The sequence below is a fragment of the Trachinotus anak genome, unplaced genomic scaffold, assembly GCF_046630095.1.
Source record: "Trachinotus anak isolate AG129_WGS33_773 ecotype Australia unplaced genomic scaffold, CSIRO_AGI_Tana_v1 ptg000019l, whole genome shotgun sequence".
NCBI classification, from domain to species: domain Eukaryota; kingdom Metazoa; phylum Chordata; class Actinopteri; order Carangiformes; family Carangidae; genus Trachinotus; species Trachinotus anak.
In genome coordinates, this window is record NW_027273870.1 from 3,982,799 (window position 1) to 4,001,604 (window position 18,806).

The window sequence follows — 18,806 nt, forward strand, 5'->3', positions numbered from 1 at the left end:
ATCCAGCAGTGTGGAGATGGAGTTTCTGGTGTATCTGGTTCTTCAGCTGCTAAATGTTCCACTAGTTCCACTTCAACAGATAGGTGGTGAGCAGGTAGTTCTCAGTGGGGCCTGAAGAAAACAGCTGCTTATGAGCAGTGAGAGTGAATCTAGGAGTAAAGCTGCAGTCACACCGTCACATTATTTTCACAGTGTCATTTGCTACATTGCTATTGTGAAAATACCAAATTTGATTCAAACATCCGAGTGCTCCTTCACCCACTGCCAATACCAACATTCTCAATTAGAGAAAGGGTGAAAGGGGTATGACACAGGCCCCATGAGTGAGTTTGCCTGGGGGTCCCAAATCACTGAGTCCACCCCTGCCTACGTCATCGTCCCGTGTACCAGACAGATCCAGAGGAATGACCTGGGTGGTAATGGGAACCAGAGCTTCCTCAGCTAATCACACACGGCCACCAGTGAAGACAGCCGCACTATCACTCTCTCACTGTGTCACTACATCACTCTCTCTTTCTTCCCTTCGTATAACTGAGGCCTGAGTTTAGTCCCAGCTGGCTTCTGCTGCGTTCACTGTTCATCCTTCTTAAACCTTTACTGCACAGTCAACACGCTTACTTTTTCTTTGTTGTGCCCCTTTTTTCCATCGGTCAGTCCTGCTTTAAGCTCCCACTCTCTGTCTTTTCTCTGTCTCTCACACACACACACACACACACACACCCATACAGTATATGTACACACACACACACACACACCAAAGAAACTTGTGTTTAAGCCATTCATCAGCAGCTAATCTCAGCTGTCTGCTTAGAGGTGTTTTGGGGCCACGTGCTCATAATGAGAAATAGCTCCTGGCCAGAGTGAAAAACAGATCAGTGTGTTTCTGTATGTGTATCTGTGTGTGTGTGTGTGTGTGTGTGTGTGTGTGTGTCTGTGTGTGTGTGTTTGCGAGTTTCCTCGCCAGTGACCAGAGGTCTAACTAACATAAATATTTGGTCCCATAAAGGCCGTTAGCGCTGGCTTATGAATCATAAAGCTCGTTAAACAGGAGGGTAAATAAACAGTAAAGCGAGCGCTGGCGCCCCGCCGAGCTCCATCTCCTTCCATAACTCAGTCTGGGCTCCGCCTGCTGTGGATGGATGTGTTCAGCTCTCCACCTGGGCGACAGGTCCTGCTGTTTGGCTCACTAACCTGTTCAGCTTGACTGAGCCGGATGGAAAACAATAAATTAGCTGAAGGTTGGTGCTTGAGTGTAAACTTGTGAAACAGCTCATTGGAGGCTAACGCTCCGGACACGTTTGAAAAATCCTTTTTGACGCTTGTTTTCTCAGAGGTGATTTCTTTTACAGGGTTTGTCCTGAGGAAGAAGTCAAAGTTTATGATGCATGTGAATGTTTGTGCATGTGAGTTTGTCAGAGGTTTATTTAAATCCTGTACAGAAGCACAGTTTTGAAGAACCAGTATTTACCTGAGGATTTACATTTGTTGTCTTCCACTCCTACTGAAGTTACAATAATAGAAAAACTCATGGAGCTCTCACTTTCTGTCTGATGTCAGTGCTGCAAAATTCTCATTTTTATACAATTATACATTTTTATACCTTTAACCTCTGTAATTGTTCATATTGTTTTATTGGCTTTATTTGATTTTCAATCAAGAAGCACACAATAACCTTCTTCATTTAGTGTGATGGTTAGGGTTAGAGTAAGGGGCTAGTGAATGCATTATGTCATGAGTGTGTGTGTGTGTGTGTGTGTGTGTGTGTGTGTGTGTGTGTGTGCACACCCACTGGAAGGTCTGCAGTGCATCTGAGGGCATGATGTGTGTGTGGAACTACATTTATCTAACTGAACATCTGAACAGATACTGAGCCGACTGACAGAGATGAACTGGAGGAAAGATCTAAGCCCAGGTTGATATATGGACCATGGTATCACGACTGAGACCTAGACACAGTAACCACAAAGATTTTTCATTTCTTGTCTGGAATTAGGTCGAGGGAAAAGGTTAAGAAGAAGCACATTCATGAAACATTTTCAAAATAAATTAACTAATATCAAGTACTGGGCCATTTGTGTGTCAGTTGGACAGATATTTTGGAAGGTATACCAGTAATACAATATATTCCACTTCATAGCTCCCAGTCCCTCCTGAGTCACACTCCACTCTCCCATATCTGCCGCTTCTAAATGCTCTAATACACTTTATCTTAACAAAACAACCCTTTGTACTCATCTCCTCAGCTCTTCTTTCTCTTATTCCAGGCATTTCCTACAGGATCACAGTGGAGGTCACAGGAAGATTCTGTTACAGTTTTTCTAGGGGCACTGTGGGGCTCTTACACACCTCTTGCAGTCCTGGTAAACTTAATTTTTACAGCTTATTTATTGTTAGTCAATCTGCCAAAAAGCACTAACTGCATGAATAAGATAAAAGGTGCAAAATGTGGACATACTGCAGTGAAATAAAATAAACCCACAATCCTGTCCTGTTCTTTCCATCTGCCAATTTTACCAGTTTTCCTTCCAGCAATAACATGGTGTTACTTCATTGATCCGCAAGAGCAAATTCTTGATTTACTTTCTCTCATTCAGGGAGGTCAGACCACAGGATGGGTTATGAAGCAGCGGCCCTGGAGCTGGACGGGACACAGGGACACTTCAGCAAGGACGATGACCACACAAGCAAGCAAGCAAAGTTTATTTATGCAGCACTTTTTCATCAGTGTTTCACTTTTATGATCATATTTGAAAGATGAATGATAGTTTTTTGATATGCTAACATGAAATTATAACTCTAACAGCACTCTCACCAAACTCTCTCCAACAAGTGACATTTATGCTTAATGTTGAAAAAGTCAGTAGAGGTACAACAGAGGAAATATTCACTTTATTATCACTGGTTTAAAACTGGTTTGTGACCTAAACCTCCCCTCACATGCCCCGACCACCTGCCTATAAATAGCAGCAAATGCAGCACTTAATTTAGTGGGGGGAAAAAAAGTTTATTCAGGCAGTCATTAAGTTTCTTGTAAAACATAATTGGCAAAAAAATAAAAAATGTGTTCTCAATAAATGTAAATATAGGAGACCTAATTGCAGACTGATTCCATTGCCAAGAAGAGCCACCATTCACATGGGAAAGCAACCACTGTCCCTCACCGTCGCTGTCTGTGAATGATGTGAATCTAAAATGGGAGGCTTGTCGTTCTGCAGTCCAAGTGGAAATAAATGATCTGTTCTTAATAAGTGGACAGCTGAGGCTGTAACCAATGGAAATTGTATTTTATGATTTATTATGGAGATAGTTACCCTGCCAATATGAGCTGGTGTAAACAAAAGGCAAAAATCTTGCACTTAGGGATCCTAAAACTACAAGAAGTAGTTTGACACCCGCAATGCAAACACACTCTCAGCTGGACCATGTAATCCAGGCAGATATTTTCTTTTTCCATTCACTGGGCATCTGCTGTAAGTGGTGTCTTCGGTGCTACCGGCTGCTGTGTTAGCCTCCGACGTGCTCTCCTTTTGTTTGCCGCTGCACGGTTGATGTGTTGACCTCATGAACCCTGCAGTGATTGTCTCGCGCGGTTAAGTGCCTCCTGATTGTGGACAGAGCTGAGTGGTGATAATGTCTACCAGATTCTCCTCCTGTCACACACGCTCTGCATACATGCAACAGCAAGTAGGCACGCATTTCAACGCACGCTACCGCACACAACGCTACACACAGACGGCTCTTCGCGCTCAATCCCAACAGTAAACACTTTAGTGACTCATTGACGCTTCCGAATGTTTTCAGATGGCGGAGGAAGCCACGTCAATGTCCAGCAGGACGTGTTGACAAGCTGATGTTGAAACATGTCAAGTGTTTTCTGGTGTGTTTATTTTGGAGGAAGCGTGGCGCAAACTCATCCTCCAGTGTGCTTGAATTGCTGTAAATGTTTGTGTTGGTGACCTGAACCTCCACTTTGCCTTGATACCCTCACCATCGGCCTCACTAATATCATGCTCTCATTAATGATGTAGGCATTTATGTATTTATTTGTTTTGAAGGACTTGATGGAGGATGAGGTCATGTATGAGTGACAAGCATGTGTTCATCTAGGCCACCACATAAAACATACACATATGCAAACATGGCCCTCAGCTACTGTCGTTACACAACAGCCGTTTGCCCCTCTTCCTCCTCTCACCCCTGTAACCTCAGCCTCCACTATAGTGACTCGAGCTGTCAACAGATGGCTGGTCCCACACAGTGAGTGTTGATTTAGTCAAAGATGTGAAAACAAACCAGGTGTCTCCTCTCCTCACCTCTCTCCCCCTTCCTTCCTTTCTTCAGCTTCTCCAACTCTACTTTCATGTGGTGATTAATCTAAATCACCGGTGACACGAATGGTCCATAAATGGTGGACAAACCACATCTGCATTAGCATATGTTACTCTGTGTTGGGATTATAAGTGTGAACATATTTTCCCTTACATACCTTCTTCAAACCAATGTTTGCAGAAATTTTTAACATAGGAGAAGCTCGAGTTTTAACAAGACCATGAGTCTACAGTCATTCTAGCAGCTTAGGCTAAATGCTAACACCAGCATGCTAACACACTCATTATGTTGATATTTAGCAGATGTAAAGTGACCATACTCATTGTGTAAGTTTAGCATGTTAGCATGCTAACATTTGCTAATTAGCACAATACTCAAAGGACAGCTGCTCGGTTCGCTCGAACATCATTAGTTTTCCAAACATCTGATCATAAATCAAAATACTGGACAAAAGAAAATGTTGAAAGCCAAATTTTGGCACTAAAATTTAAAAGGAACATCAAAGTAATTACAATTCATCCAGTCGGGAAAGGAATTCCTGTTGTTAAATGATCTATGATCAATAATGTTTTCATGTTTGGCAGGTTTACTACCCTTGCTACACTGTAGCTACAAACAGTAATATATATTGAAATCAACCTTCAACCAACCTTTAAGACATCTCCACAGCTCAGTTTTCAAGGCTTCTGCTATTGAAAACAATCTGGAGAGTCTGAAAAACAAACAAATGGTCACAGATGATGAGACCAGGAGGGGTGGAGTGTAATGTGAAGGGAAAAACATGCAACAATACAAATACAGTATATCTCAGCCACCTGGATGTACCCCTTCTTCTCATGTGGGTGTCTCACATTTCTAGCCTGGCTGCTACTTATTCTGACCTCCTGCACACCGTTAGTTCTTCATTGCACCTCTTTGATCCAGATCTGCCTGGTTTGAGCTTTGTAATACATGAGAATGACAGAGGTCACTGTGACTCCCTTCAGTGTTCAGTCAGTGGTCTGTGTGCAGGCAGATACACAGATACTTTTCAAACCTCAGTATTTAGGCACATCACTGAATAAACCAAAAAGCGCATTATTGTAAGTTTGCAGGTGAGTACATCCTTATCTTACCTCACATGCAGTTGTTTTGGATATTGAGGCAATAGCTTGCTGCACTGTTGCTTTTTAATTTAATTATCTGGGAACCCATAATGCCCCTGAGTACTGCCAAAGCGATGGAAACTTTGCACCAATAGGCAGATCCAAGGTCAGTTCTTGCCACTATTTTAGGCACATTTTATCATCTGATGCATAGCTCTGCACTCTGGGGTTTAAAAGTTGCTAATCTAATGGAAACTTCATTTGAGGATCTGTTTACAGAAGCTGCTGAGTACATTAACAAAGATGAGGCAAGGGCATGGTCCTTATGTCCTTTTGGACATGAAATATTATTGCGTAAACGACTCTGAGGGTTTGAAAATACTTCTCCGTCAGCCTGATTATATTTTTCTGTTAATCTGCTAATGTGTTTCAGAGACAAATGGCTTGATTTGTAGAAAGAATCTAATGTAGGCCACACAGAAAAACGTTTTGTTAGAGTAACAGCTGCAGAAAATTGATAAATAACTGTGTGTCTGCTCTGTGTGTGGACACTCAGTTAAGTGTGTTGCCTTGAATTTGATAAGTGATGCTAACCATAGAGGCAGCTGTCTGCACAGTATTCCTCTGTAGGGAGTTCAGTGTGTGTGTCTGTGTGTGTGTGTGTGGCCTGCAGTAGGACCATCTCTGGGAATTATATGCATACTGCACAAACACTACAGTATTACATTTCATTTGTAAAGCTTTAGTAGACTGATCCTGGATAGACAGATACAGAGAGACAGTGAGATCTACTGACTACTGAGTAAAGTACACAAACCTGCACAAACTCACACTCACTGACACACACAGACACACCTGCGCACTGTTCAGTCATCTTCAATCCTGGCCGTCCTCCTGAGCTTTTCTTCTCTTCCCTGTGCTGTTTTTCTTTTCTTTCTCAGTTTCCATTGAAGCCATCTCTTGACCATCTGCTCTTCTGTTCAGCAGGGTCTCCGGCCCCGGGCCTGGCACCGAAGGTCAGAGTGTGTGGGTGTGTGTTGGTGGCCAGAAAACCCCCCACACACACTTCAAACACAGGTCGCTGAGACCTTACACCGCGACCGGTCCACAGGCATCTTTCAAGATGGGTGTTAGGTGCATGGAGAGGTGAGAGCGAGACGGAATTTATGTGTGTGTGTGTGTTTTAGTTTATGTGAAGTGTTTGTTTCTACTTCTATGTGAGCCTGGTCTACTCACGTCCACATGTCTATCCATCAGTATTTCATACACATGAGGATCAGGTCCTTAAAAGCTGCACAGATGAGCATCTGATCAATATAAACAGTCCACAGTTAGAAGTGTCACCGTCTGCTCGTCTCCTCAAAGTAATTCTAGCCTTTACTCTCATTGATTTCTGAAGGAGAGATCATTATGGGTGGCTGAGCCGTAAAACACTTAAGGCTTTTTCCTTTTTTTTCCATGTTCTTTCATGGCTCAGTTGTGGACAACTCTACCGTTACCACAGATAAAGCTTTAAAGGACCGAACATGCCGGAAAGCTTTTGCCATGCGTCATCTCACACACCTCATTTGATTTTGTGTCTGTGGTGCACCATAGCTGGGTATATGGCTATACTTTTTATTGTGCAAACTCTGAGCAAATACTTTGTTGTCAAATATCTATCTATCTTTTTTTAATTAGATAATTTAGACTTATCTTATAGTCAGGCACCTGTCAACAAATCCTATTATAGACCAAAAGCAGCATTAATTATCATTAATTAATTAACTATCATTAATGGTAGTTTATTTCCTGCAGATACTGTCCTTCTGCTTTAAATACACAACAGAGCACAAAAGAGCGCAAAAATGTGTATGCATCCACAGCTGAAATTGTCCCTGACAAATGAAGGCTGTCATTCCCCTTGGTATGAATAAAATTAGCTAAAACATGTAAGTTTTGTTAATAGAAACAGGCTTTTTGTCTTTAATATGTGTTTAATCACGCTATGGTTGCCTTCTTTTCACGATAATGAAATCAGTGCAATCACAACTCTGCAGCTGTAAATTCTTCACGTGAGATGAAAAACTGACTCTTTAAACTGAGAAATGTAAAAGGAAAGCAAGTCTGTCTGTCTGAAATGATGTTGTTGGTTTTGTTTTTTTTATGGGATTTGCTGACAGTAGAGAAAATAGACCAGACTTTTGCTTTAACACCTGTTGAAAAGCTGCTAGTCCAACATAAATAGCACACCAGATTTCTCTTTACCTCCATTTTAGTTGATGAAATCCTAAAACACTAACTGCCACTACTGCTACATTTCTGGCCTGATTCCGTGCTAAAATTGTATGCACTTATTGAACTGTGACACACTGGATAAATCACTTTACATAGTGCATATTACACTGCTTCTTGTGAAAGCAAAAAGAGATTTATGACGTACGGTGATGCTACTTTCTGTCTCATTAATGTGGTAAATGTGAAAATGAGTGTGTCATCTTAAAGACAGATATCAAGCGGTAAAACCCCAAAGGATGCAAATCTGACTCACAGTGAATAAATATGAATTTCTTAGTGAGCTGACGACATGAAGTGACAAACTGTCTTGTTCGTGCGATGCATTATCTTATGAGAGTTGTTGCTTTGTGATAAAGGCGCAGACATAAAGCTCCACCGGATGTGTGTAACATCAAGTTGTAACATCAAATCCATGTTGTCTCCGTCTGCAAGGATAAGCTCTGTAAAGCCCCCTCGGATCTTACTTCCTCTGGGTATGAGAGGGTTGTTTTTCTTCAGCACAGGCAAAAAGACGAAACCTCTGACCAACCTGTGCCACTGTTTCGGAGGAAAGCGTCATGTGGACTTTGATCTGTCACGTCACATTTAGCGAGAGGATTTATACCTCTCTTCCATCTGGGAACCATCTTCCAGAGACTTCAGTGGGTGGGTGAACCTCTCCTCTTGTTATCCCTCTGACTGGGAGGAGGAGAGAGAAAGTCCTGTCATGTTTTCACAGACGGGTCATAAATTGGTGATACTGAGAGGAGAGGACTCATAATACCAGTTAATGGGTCTCCAGCAAAAAGCTGAGTGGTCAAAAGTGGTTTGAGGAGCAGCCAGTTCTCAGTCTCAAATGTAACTCAACTCAATGCCGAACATCAAAATATTCATTGTAATGGATAGTGTGATTGAGATAAAGTGTACAATTAAAAAGAGGGATGTTTACACAAAAACGTTGCACGATTAAGACTCAAAAGTCTTTATATTTATTACAGAAGGCTTGTTTTGAAGTTCAGGACCTCTCAGCTCTAATGGAACCAGTTTTGTCACATTATTCTTTCTTGCTTGTACAATCTAAATATACATGGACACCGTTCAAAACATTTGCCGATGTATGATTAGTCATTTCACTGATTGCAAGTTACAATTTTTTTATGTCTGTATTTTTAGAGTGGTTCATGATAAAAGACCTTCTTACATTAGATGGAAAGAAATAAGTAGAATTCAGAGGGAGACAGAGCAAGAAATTTGGCAACATCTGTGTTTATTCCTCACTTCCTCACTTTAATCTTGCATGCTTGTGTTAAAACAAGCATGCGAGATTGTTGCAGATGTTGTCGCAGAAGATGTGAAGCCACACAAAACCAGTTGAAGCTGAGCAACCATAACTTAGACTAGTCTTCTTAATAAATTGATGCGCAGAGGGTAGTAATGAGAGTGATAGCTGCTGTAAGGTGGGGTCAGTTTTTGCCTTTACAAAACCAAAAAAAATTACAAGTGGACTTAAAACTTTAATTTATGTTCACTTTTTAACAAACTCCAATGGTGAACTCCATCTATCAAGAAAGCTTGTGTAATACAATGGAAAACATCAGGCGAGATTGTTTGGTCAGTTACTGCTTTCAAGGTTGAGAGTGAATTTACAGTCTCATTCTGTCTCTTTTTTTCTAATAGGAAACTTTGCAGCCGGTTGAGCTTGGGTTTACACTCAGAGCAACAGGAGCCAAAGTCCTGAGTTTTGTCAACCCATCCATCCACCCCAACAACCTCCTCCTCCTAACGTCACCTGACTTCTCCTTACAGCAGCTTGATATCACTTTAAACTACAGGTTGTAATGAGCTGTTTGCACGGACGGGTGGTTTTGTACAGGAGGACAGAAGAAGGCATTAGAAGAAGGCATAACTCTTCACGTTGTTATGTCACTGTGTTGCAAAATACCCACCATTACATACTAAAAATTGAAATGGTTGTGAAAGAATGGGTTCTTATTTCCATGGAAGTTGTGGGTTTTCACATATGCTTTAATTTACTCAGAAACACTTCAAGTAATTGGCCATTTACAGTTAAATGTGGTGAAACGGGCCCTGCTCTCAAAAAGTCTGAGCAGCAATAAGGATTCTGCAGGAGAAGTAATATGACTGGACAGTCAGTCAGTGATTGAAGCAGTGTGCATGAAACAGCTGATGTCAGTTTTTATTTGCAGCCGCAAACTAGTGACCACAACAGTAACGGAAACACATCTGTAATAAACACAGAAGAAAGAAAGACTTCTGGTGATGCTGGTGATGTACAGTATGTTTCAGAAACAGAGCAGCTGAACACGTGAACATGGTTTGATAATAAATGTGTGTGTGGATATATATATACTCGACATACCTTCATATGACAACTAGTGTATTTTTCGGAGTACTGGCATGCCTGTGGATTCATGTTGCTGCATATGTGTTTCTGAGTGGATAACCACAGTCTGGTTGGCCCGGCGCTGCGTGCTTTAATCTTTCTCTCTCCAGAATATGTTGGCAGGACGGCTCCCGGTTCCTATCAACTGCTGCGTTTCCCCGCTGACGGGGGGAGAACAGGCTCTAATGCTCCGAAAACAAGCCTGTGCTGCAGTCTTGTAGATGGACAGAATAAATGACTGGTAACATTAGAAGAAGGCAAAGAACAGTTTAGAGTAGAAAAAAAACACAGAAAATTCAAAGAAATGGAGAGGTGGTGAGTGATGACAAAGAAAATCACTAAACTGGGGGAAAGTGAGAAGTGAGACAGGTTGAAAGTCATGAAAGAGGAAACAATAAGAAGAGACCATTCAGAGGGTCCAGAATACCTCATGAAATAATCTGTCTCATCTGGATATCTGATATTTATCAGAATGAGATCTAAAAGTGGGTTGTGTGATAACAAACAAAACTTTTTTATATCATCATATATGCTTTATGAAAGCAAAACACTCCTGTTTTTTTAAACATGCTAAATAGGTAGATGAAATTACCAGAACCCTTTTTTTGTAATCCCCGATGTTATCCTGAGGCTGATCCCTGAGGCTACAGTTGGCAATATACAATGAATTAAACAATGGGCTATATAATGCCTGTCAGGGGACGTCAGGGGTATAAGGAGGTGAGCGATTCCACTCACACTGTGCAGTCTGCTCTTCAGCTGTTTAAGGTCAGACATCCTCCATGGAGACTGAAACAGCTGTATGTGTCGACAGGGACAGAGCTGACTCACCGATATTCTGCCCTCTCATTCAGCCCTATATCTTGACAGCCTGTTTTACATATATATATATATATATATATATATATATATATATATATATATATATATATTCTGACAGCCACAGTGAGAGAGAGACAGGAAAGTCAGGGAGAGAGAGGGGAGTTGAACGCGGGCCGCTGTGGTTAGGACTAAGCCTTTAAGTCATGCTCCTTACCAGCTGAGCCACCAGAACGCTATCATCATCATCATGTGACATGTATTTTCTCACGCCACACAGAGCTTGTCAGTGTACTGCTCATAAATAAACTTCTCCAAGCAACTTGTAGGCCATAACTGGTTTGGTTTTACTTGGCATTACATTGTTCACAGCAGTTTGAGAACATAATTTATAAATGAAACGATATATACAAATATACGGGACATTTTCTTTTCAAATACGGGACGATCCTGTATCATACGGGACAGGTGGCAACCCCAGTTAACGCTTGTTATTAATTATTCATGTTGCTTTCACCACTGGTTGTCAAGGCTGATTAGGGCATGGTTTTCAGTGGTCTCTGTTTTTGCACGTCCAGAGTACAACACAACCCTGGAGTTTTCAAACTGAAACGGAGGCAGCAGCGTTTTAAAACAAAATCATATCACTGTTGATGTAGCCCAAGAGTGTGTCTCGCAGAAAGTGTTCCGACCGCGATTTTCAGTCGCCCATCCCTCATACATCTGACAGACCATACTGTATATTCTGCTATTTCAATCTCTCCAGCTGCCTACACAAGCCACCAGATGACTCACGTTTACATGTGTATTGTATTACTGTGGCTGTTTGGCCACAGGGAGTTGCACCTGAGGAGATTTGAGTTTGAGTGGGATTGGACACAGCAGGAGGGAGACACTGAGGGCAAGACATTTTGGAGACGAAAGGACCACACACACCACCACAAACTGTTTGCTATACACTTTATAAACTGAACATCCACACTGAAGAGCAGCAGCGACAGGTCCTGGACTGGAAATAAGATAATAAAATGCAGACCACGCAGTGAGTTGATCACACACACACACACACACACACACACACACACAGTTAGGAAAGATTACATTCAACCAGGTGGGTCTAGTTTACACCTTTACATCCAACACAGGGGCACTAGGTTACAGGCTGGCTGTCCTTAAAGAAAAATCACTAACCTGTGGTTAACCAGTTTTGTTGCTGCTCATTATTCATGTTGGATTTAGGGGAAGCATCCTCAGCTTTAACACCGGAGTGTCAGTGTTGTCTTTTGTTAATAATAACCATGACAACAATCAGTCAACAAACTCACCATAGCAATGCTCTGTTTGGCAGGTGTTTTGGAATAAAACATCCATCCAGAACAGACCTTCTCTGTTTAACACAGGGGTATGTTGGCTGCTGCAGCACAAACAATCTGTCATCTATTGTGACTTTAACAGATTAAGACAACAACGTTCTTGTTGCCCCCCCCACCTGCCAGACTGTAAGTTCTGGCCAGGACTCACACCACCACTGGCTGTCCATTCTGCCGGGGTCATGACCTCGGCTCCGTCGCAGTACACTGAGGATCACAGCTCTGGCCTCGCTCCACAGCGCTGCTCTACTTGCTGAGAAACCAGTGCTGGAAATAACGTGGGTGTGTGCGGGCGTCTGTGTGTGGGGTGTTTAAATAAAAGTTATGTGAATACGCGCCAAAGCCAACAGATTTGTTCCTTATGTGCCAGGCATACATCCCATTAAGCCTTCAGAGCCCATAAGTAATTTACATCACAAAGACAGCATCCATCTCATTTGACTGCACAGGTTTTACACAGTGAATCGCTACAGAGCAGACAAACTGCAGACTGAACCCAACAAAACACTGCTGTTTGCAGAGTTGTTACTATCAAAGCAACAGCTTTGAAAGATGTGTGCGAGCCAGTTCGGCTTTCATTTGCCAACCCTGAAAACTCAACAGAGGAATATGTTCTTTAAAACTCTGCCATGTAACCTGGTGTTTTCAATTTATCTCCTTTTCTGTCCAAGGCCTCTCAGCCCCCACCAGCTCTGGCTGAAGACAAACTCGTGGAAATTAAACTTGTCAATTTGAAAAGGACCCCTCAATCAGACATCGTCATGGGACGGCAAAAGGAGGGGGGTAAACAGCTGCCGCCATTAATGTGTCTTCTCTAACAAGAATCTCAGAGGTGATGTCATGAAAACTGTCACATCCAGATGAAGTCTCTACCATCACTGGCACAAAAGAAGAACACTCAAAACGTTGTGTGTTGTCATGCTCAGTGCACTCTCACAAAACTGTAGAAAGTTTTATTGATCTGTGAAATAATGCAAACGCTTTCTATATTTAACATTTCTTTCACTTTGAATTGCACAATACCTTTCATGCTTCTTTTACAGTGTGTGCTGTTTCACATTTTTCATTTTCCAATCTGCATCCAAATCTACAGTTATTGTTTTTTTGGTTTTTTGGGGGGGTTTTTACCCCGTTGATTTTGTTATTTTTTTGTTGCTGCAGTCATTTGTCTGAGGTCAATATTTTCTCATACTTCTGGCCAAATTTTTCTTCAACTTCAGACTGTTTATTTGATTGTTTGCTGAGCAAAAACCTCAGCTCTGCATCATGGGCTCCCACAAATGACAACATAATTATACTAAATAATAGATATGATTAGGAAAATATGAATAGGATAAATTCCTAAATTGTCAAGGGCATTTTTTGCCTCCATATTTAAGAATTCATGGGTATTTGATGAACTTTCAAGGGCGGTCTTGTCTCAAGCACTTTTTCTTTTCTTATCACTGACGGCCCTTACATACAACAGACACACACACTCACTCACAGAACCACACCCATGTGGTTTGACCACACGCCTGTGGTCACTGAGCGTTCACGGTACATCCCATCCAATTAGAGTCTGAGTTCGTGATGACCATCCTTTCATACGGCCCCCTGCTCTCAGCACATCCCTGAGCAGAGGAGCAGACAACTGCCGAGCATTAAAAACACTCACAGTCTCACACACTTGAATGTGGCACCAAAGGGCACCACCACTCCAGACCGCCCTCTCTTTTCTTAACGTCGCATAATATATACAGTAAACACATGTCCTGCCCCATACAGGGGCTGAAACCATGGCAACAGGGTCAGATACAAACCATGCTCTTGACAAATATATGAAAGACGACACAGACTCAATGTGCTTGTCAAGCAGGAAACGGGAGCGAGGAGGAGGAGAGCAGAGGAGGGGCAGCCATTTTTTTGCCTTTGTTTGGAAAAGCATCTATAGAGTGGCATTTGGTGTCATGCCAGATTCTCTCCTCCACAACGGGCACAAAGTAAACTGGATTAGTCATTGAGAGGCCTTTCTCCCATAACTGACAGCCAAGGAGAGCAGAAAACTTCAAACGCATTCAGAAACGTTTCTACCTAAAGACCAGATGCTTATTCAAATGGAAATGCCTTTATCATCACTCCCCGCTGGCATCCATAGCTTTCTGACTGTATGTGCTGTACATGTGAATGGGAAGTGCAGGATTAAAATGGTCAAGAGGCTAACTCAATGAGGAGCTTTCTGCTTGTTTTGTTGAGCCAAGACCTCTGTGGTCTTTAATCATTGTCTCTTCAGGACTGCTACCAGACTGCTGCCCTCAGATAGCGCTGTGCTATTATGTGAACGTTACTCATTAAAATTGTTGCGCAGTGTTGCCTGCAACATTTCATGGCGGTGTTTTGTCCATTGAGAGATAATACTGTCAAAAGCTACCATGCTTCATCACGACTGAATGTCACTGCAGTCAAAAGACTCAGACAACAGTGTTATTTTTTTTTTATTACGTTATACTTAGTTACTAACCATAGTATGTGCACTGAATGCTTGACAGTCCTGATTACATTGGGAAAGTCTGTACATATAACATATTGATGATCAGTTTAGGAACAGTTTTGGAAGAATTTCTATCTGTCAACAAAATAAAACATCTTAAAAAATATGCAGGTCTGTGTTTCCACTGCACTTTAATCACACTTCACCCCCACCGCCCGCCTCCAGCAAAGCCTTCTCTAATTTGAAATTATTGTATATTACGTCTGCATTTGAGCAGGACTCAGCTGGATCACTGATGTGCTCCTCCTCTTTCCTTCTTCACATACCTACACACTCCTCTAAAGTGTAGTAGTTTTGCTGCAGCTTTGGACAGAATTACATTCAGGAGGGTGAGAATTGCAGATTAGCCAGCAGTGATGCTCCAGCCCATACAGGATACAGGATTGAGATTAGATTTTTCAGTTTTGCTGTGAATTGGCGCTTCACGATGAAAGCTACACTGACAAACCTGTGCACAATTCCAGTGTCCATCCTGAAATAGTCAGGGTGCCAAATTGGCTCCATAACTAAATATATTCATCTGAATTTACATTAATTAATTATTAAACAAGCCACTCGTACACTTTCACAACTAGATTAGTCTTTGAACCTCTCATGAGCGTAATCGTCCTCCACTGAGCTGAAGCATTTTTGATCCATTAATAATTAAACAGATGATCATTTTGGCCACTGGAGAGAAAATTTGATCCACTATGATTAATGGACTCAAGTGTTTAATGAAAATGTTTTCTCTGCACAGCAGGATGTGTGTGTGCATGTGTGTGCATGTGTGTGTGTGTGTTCCAGCTGCCCAGAGAACTGCTAACTGATAACAGGGACCCCCCTCATCACAAAAAACACATCACACACCCAACCCCCACTCCCACAACCCCAACACACACACACACACACACATTCACACATACTTCAAACCCCCATAACCTCCTGTCTATCCTGTTCACCTCACACACACACACACACACACACACACACACACACACACAACTCCAAAATAAGTTTTAAGTAAGAATTTTTTCAAATTCGATATTAAAACAGGAAAGTCAGGACATATATATAAATATATATATATATATATATATATATATATATATATATACATCTTAAAGTCTGGATTGAATCAAAACTAACTAAAATTAAACTAACCAGAAATAGGAATAGGTTTTACTCAACACTTTCCCGTGCATGATACAGCAGCCGATACATTTGATGCTCTTGAGAATTTTTCCACATGTTGATTAATGTGTGTTTACACTGCACATTTTGAGCCCCTCGTACAGGTCCAGCAGTGATTGTGAACTACTGTTTATCTAAGCCCAGTGGAGGGAAACCTTTCATCTGCTCTGCCACCATAAAATAAAACTCAGCACCAGACTCGAACTGCTGGACAAACACAATCAACTCCGGACCACAAAGAAATCTCCACACATAGAGCCCAACAGGAAAGTCGGGATCTGCCGTCACACGGGCGATTACTGAAAAGATTAGTCTGTGTTTATTTGGGTTCATTTTTACACGGAAGGCCATGAAAGACGTTTATAATGTGTTTGTGTGCGTTTGGTTTAAGTGCCATGACACACCTGTTGATGAAAGATGATTATTGAAGTGGACAGAGAGGATGTATATTATATTACTTTCGTTTATTTCAGGGAGATTTTAACTCCTAATATTCTCCTCTAACCCTGTTTTATCCCACAAATCCACTACAAACCATGAATGATGACATGGCAGGAAAAGAGTGGGTTTTTTCAGACAGCAGAAAAACATTTGGATGCTTTTTTTCCCTCATTAAAAACCCCATTAGTTCCTATTTAACCACATCCTCACACATCCAGATCTGTTTTGCAAGAGACAAACACTATTATTGCACATAATAATCTTTAGTTGGGCAATTACTTAATTCAGATAGGATGGTGTGGCAAGCGCTGCATGTGTGGACCTGATGCAGACCAAACATTCGTCTGCTCTCCATCATATCCCTCATCATGGAGGCCATTTGTGCCAGCTCGTCTATCCTTACTGGTCCACAACAAAGACCTGGCAGCTCTACCGCCGGTAACCCAATCCAGGGACATGAAACGCTGACCTTTGAACCCACGTGTGATACAAGTGGCAGTGTTGTCCCACAGGTCTGTGGTAAACATGCCAGACGCATTCCCGGCCTCCATTCTGTGGCGTGTTAGCGCAGGAGCAGCTAAAACCTTTCTGACATTTATTTTTGTGTCTCGGTAAATACAAGGCCTCGGCGCTGTGATGAGAAGATTGACAAGGGTTTAGGTAGTTTGGGAATTTGGGGTTTATCTGAGCTAACATGTAAACGTTTGCGCTTGCATGAAACATAATACAGACTTATTTTACACTGCCAAACATCCCATCATGGAAAGGTTACATCCATGGAGCCAATCCAAACACTGCTGCACGATGAAGGTGTAGCAAGGTTGAGCTTCACTGTGATGGACTGTGCTTAATCAAATCAAACTTTATAAACCCAGTAAACCCACATCTGTTTCCCAGCCCTGCTTAAAAAATCTAGTATTAGGGTCCTTTTTTTAAAGGCCAAACTCTAATACACAAATTATTTCATTACAGGGTCAGTTTTGGCTCCACGCCCTTGACACTGTCTTTTGAAAAACCTGGATTCAAGGGCACATAACCCTCTCACACTTTAACTCTGTGCTCTGCGGTTTATCCAGAATAAATGGGACGTTGTTTCTTAATGAAATAATGTGGATAGTTTTTTTTAATGTAATTTTTAAATGTTTCAAGCACCAAAAAGAAAATCCATAAATTAGTCTGGGATAATCTGGGACAATAAAATCACATCTATCTGCATGGTTAGATGGAGATACACTGGAAGTAGGTTAGAAAACATATATTTTATATTTTATACAGCCACACAAACAAATTAAATTAGCTGAATTTTGTTTTGTTACTTGGACCATAAAACCATAAAAATGCCTTGTTTGTCTAAAATGTAATAATAATAATAAATAAATCAAATTCCTTCAAGATAATTTGATGTTTGCCTCCTCTCTGTTCAGTTTCATCTCCTCACTGTTAACAGCCGTTATACTGGATGACTCTCTGGCTAATAGTAAACACCCTCTCAGGTTTACAGCCTACAGCAGGACTCAGACCTGCGTGTACTCTCTCAGCACGCTGCCATGGTCTGGGCCTGTAAACTGCAGGGGAGGGGTCTCAGTGTATGAATTGACAGGCAGTGTATGGTTTTATTACTGGTGGTGCTGGTGGAAGGGGGCTGCAGGTTAGGGTGGGGAGGGGTGGTGTTGAATCACCTCCAGCAGAGAAGGCGTCAAGTTCTGGCATGAAGACCAGTTTCAGTTTACCAGCTGCCGGGTTCAATGCAGCAGAACGGCGCATAAGGAGACAGAAACATGCATAATTGCATGCGTGTTGTGCAGACACACACGCATGTACAGACATGTACACACATGCACATACTACACTAACTGCTCAGCCACATCTACACACACATCTGTGTCCTGTTACGCTGTTGCTCACTGTTTCAGTCTCTCTTTTCCAGATGAAGTTGGACGTTGTCCATCAGATCATCGGTTAGACTAAGTGCTCCAGAAACATGTGAGAGCTTACATCTGTGGGAAGGCTGTTATTTCCCCTCCCACCTGTTACAACTTCCGCTCTGGTAATAAGCAGGAGATCAAATAACCATGAGGTTTTCAGAAAAAAGCACAAGTTACTTTAATTGTATACATAATAAATAAAATATCATATCAGCTGTTTCAGTGGACAAAAACTCAAGTCAGCACTTTATTCATTACTCAGAACACATCTTAACAATGAAATATCGAGTTGATGCCTTGAAAACTGATGGACATCAGCTCAACAACGTGCAGTTTAGCCGCGTCAGTGTGGAAATTTCTCCCACTGACTATCACACTGGACGAGGAAAAAATATAAGGATAGAAAATAATATAACAGAAAATTGATATTTTTGCCACTGGCCAAGAAAAAATTATAGATGGCATTTATGTTCT

At 41.7% G+C, this 18,806-nt stretch overlaps 1 long non-coding RNA gene across 1 annotated transcript; it reads left to right on the forward strand.

Annotated features, from left to right (window-relative positions):
• The first annotated feature begins 1,112 nt into the window (after positions 1-1,112).
• Positions 1,113-2,674, forward strand: LOC139636566 (uncharacterized). Its single transcript, XR_011694425.1, has 3 exons — positions 1,113-1,238; positions 2,265-2,360; positions 2,595-2,674. It is a non-coding gene; the product is annotated as an uncharacterized lncRNA (long non-coding RNA).
• The last annotated feature ends 16,132 nt before the right edge of the window (positions 2,675-18,806 follow it).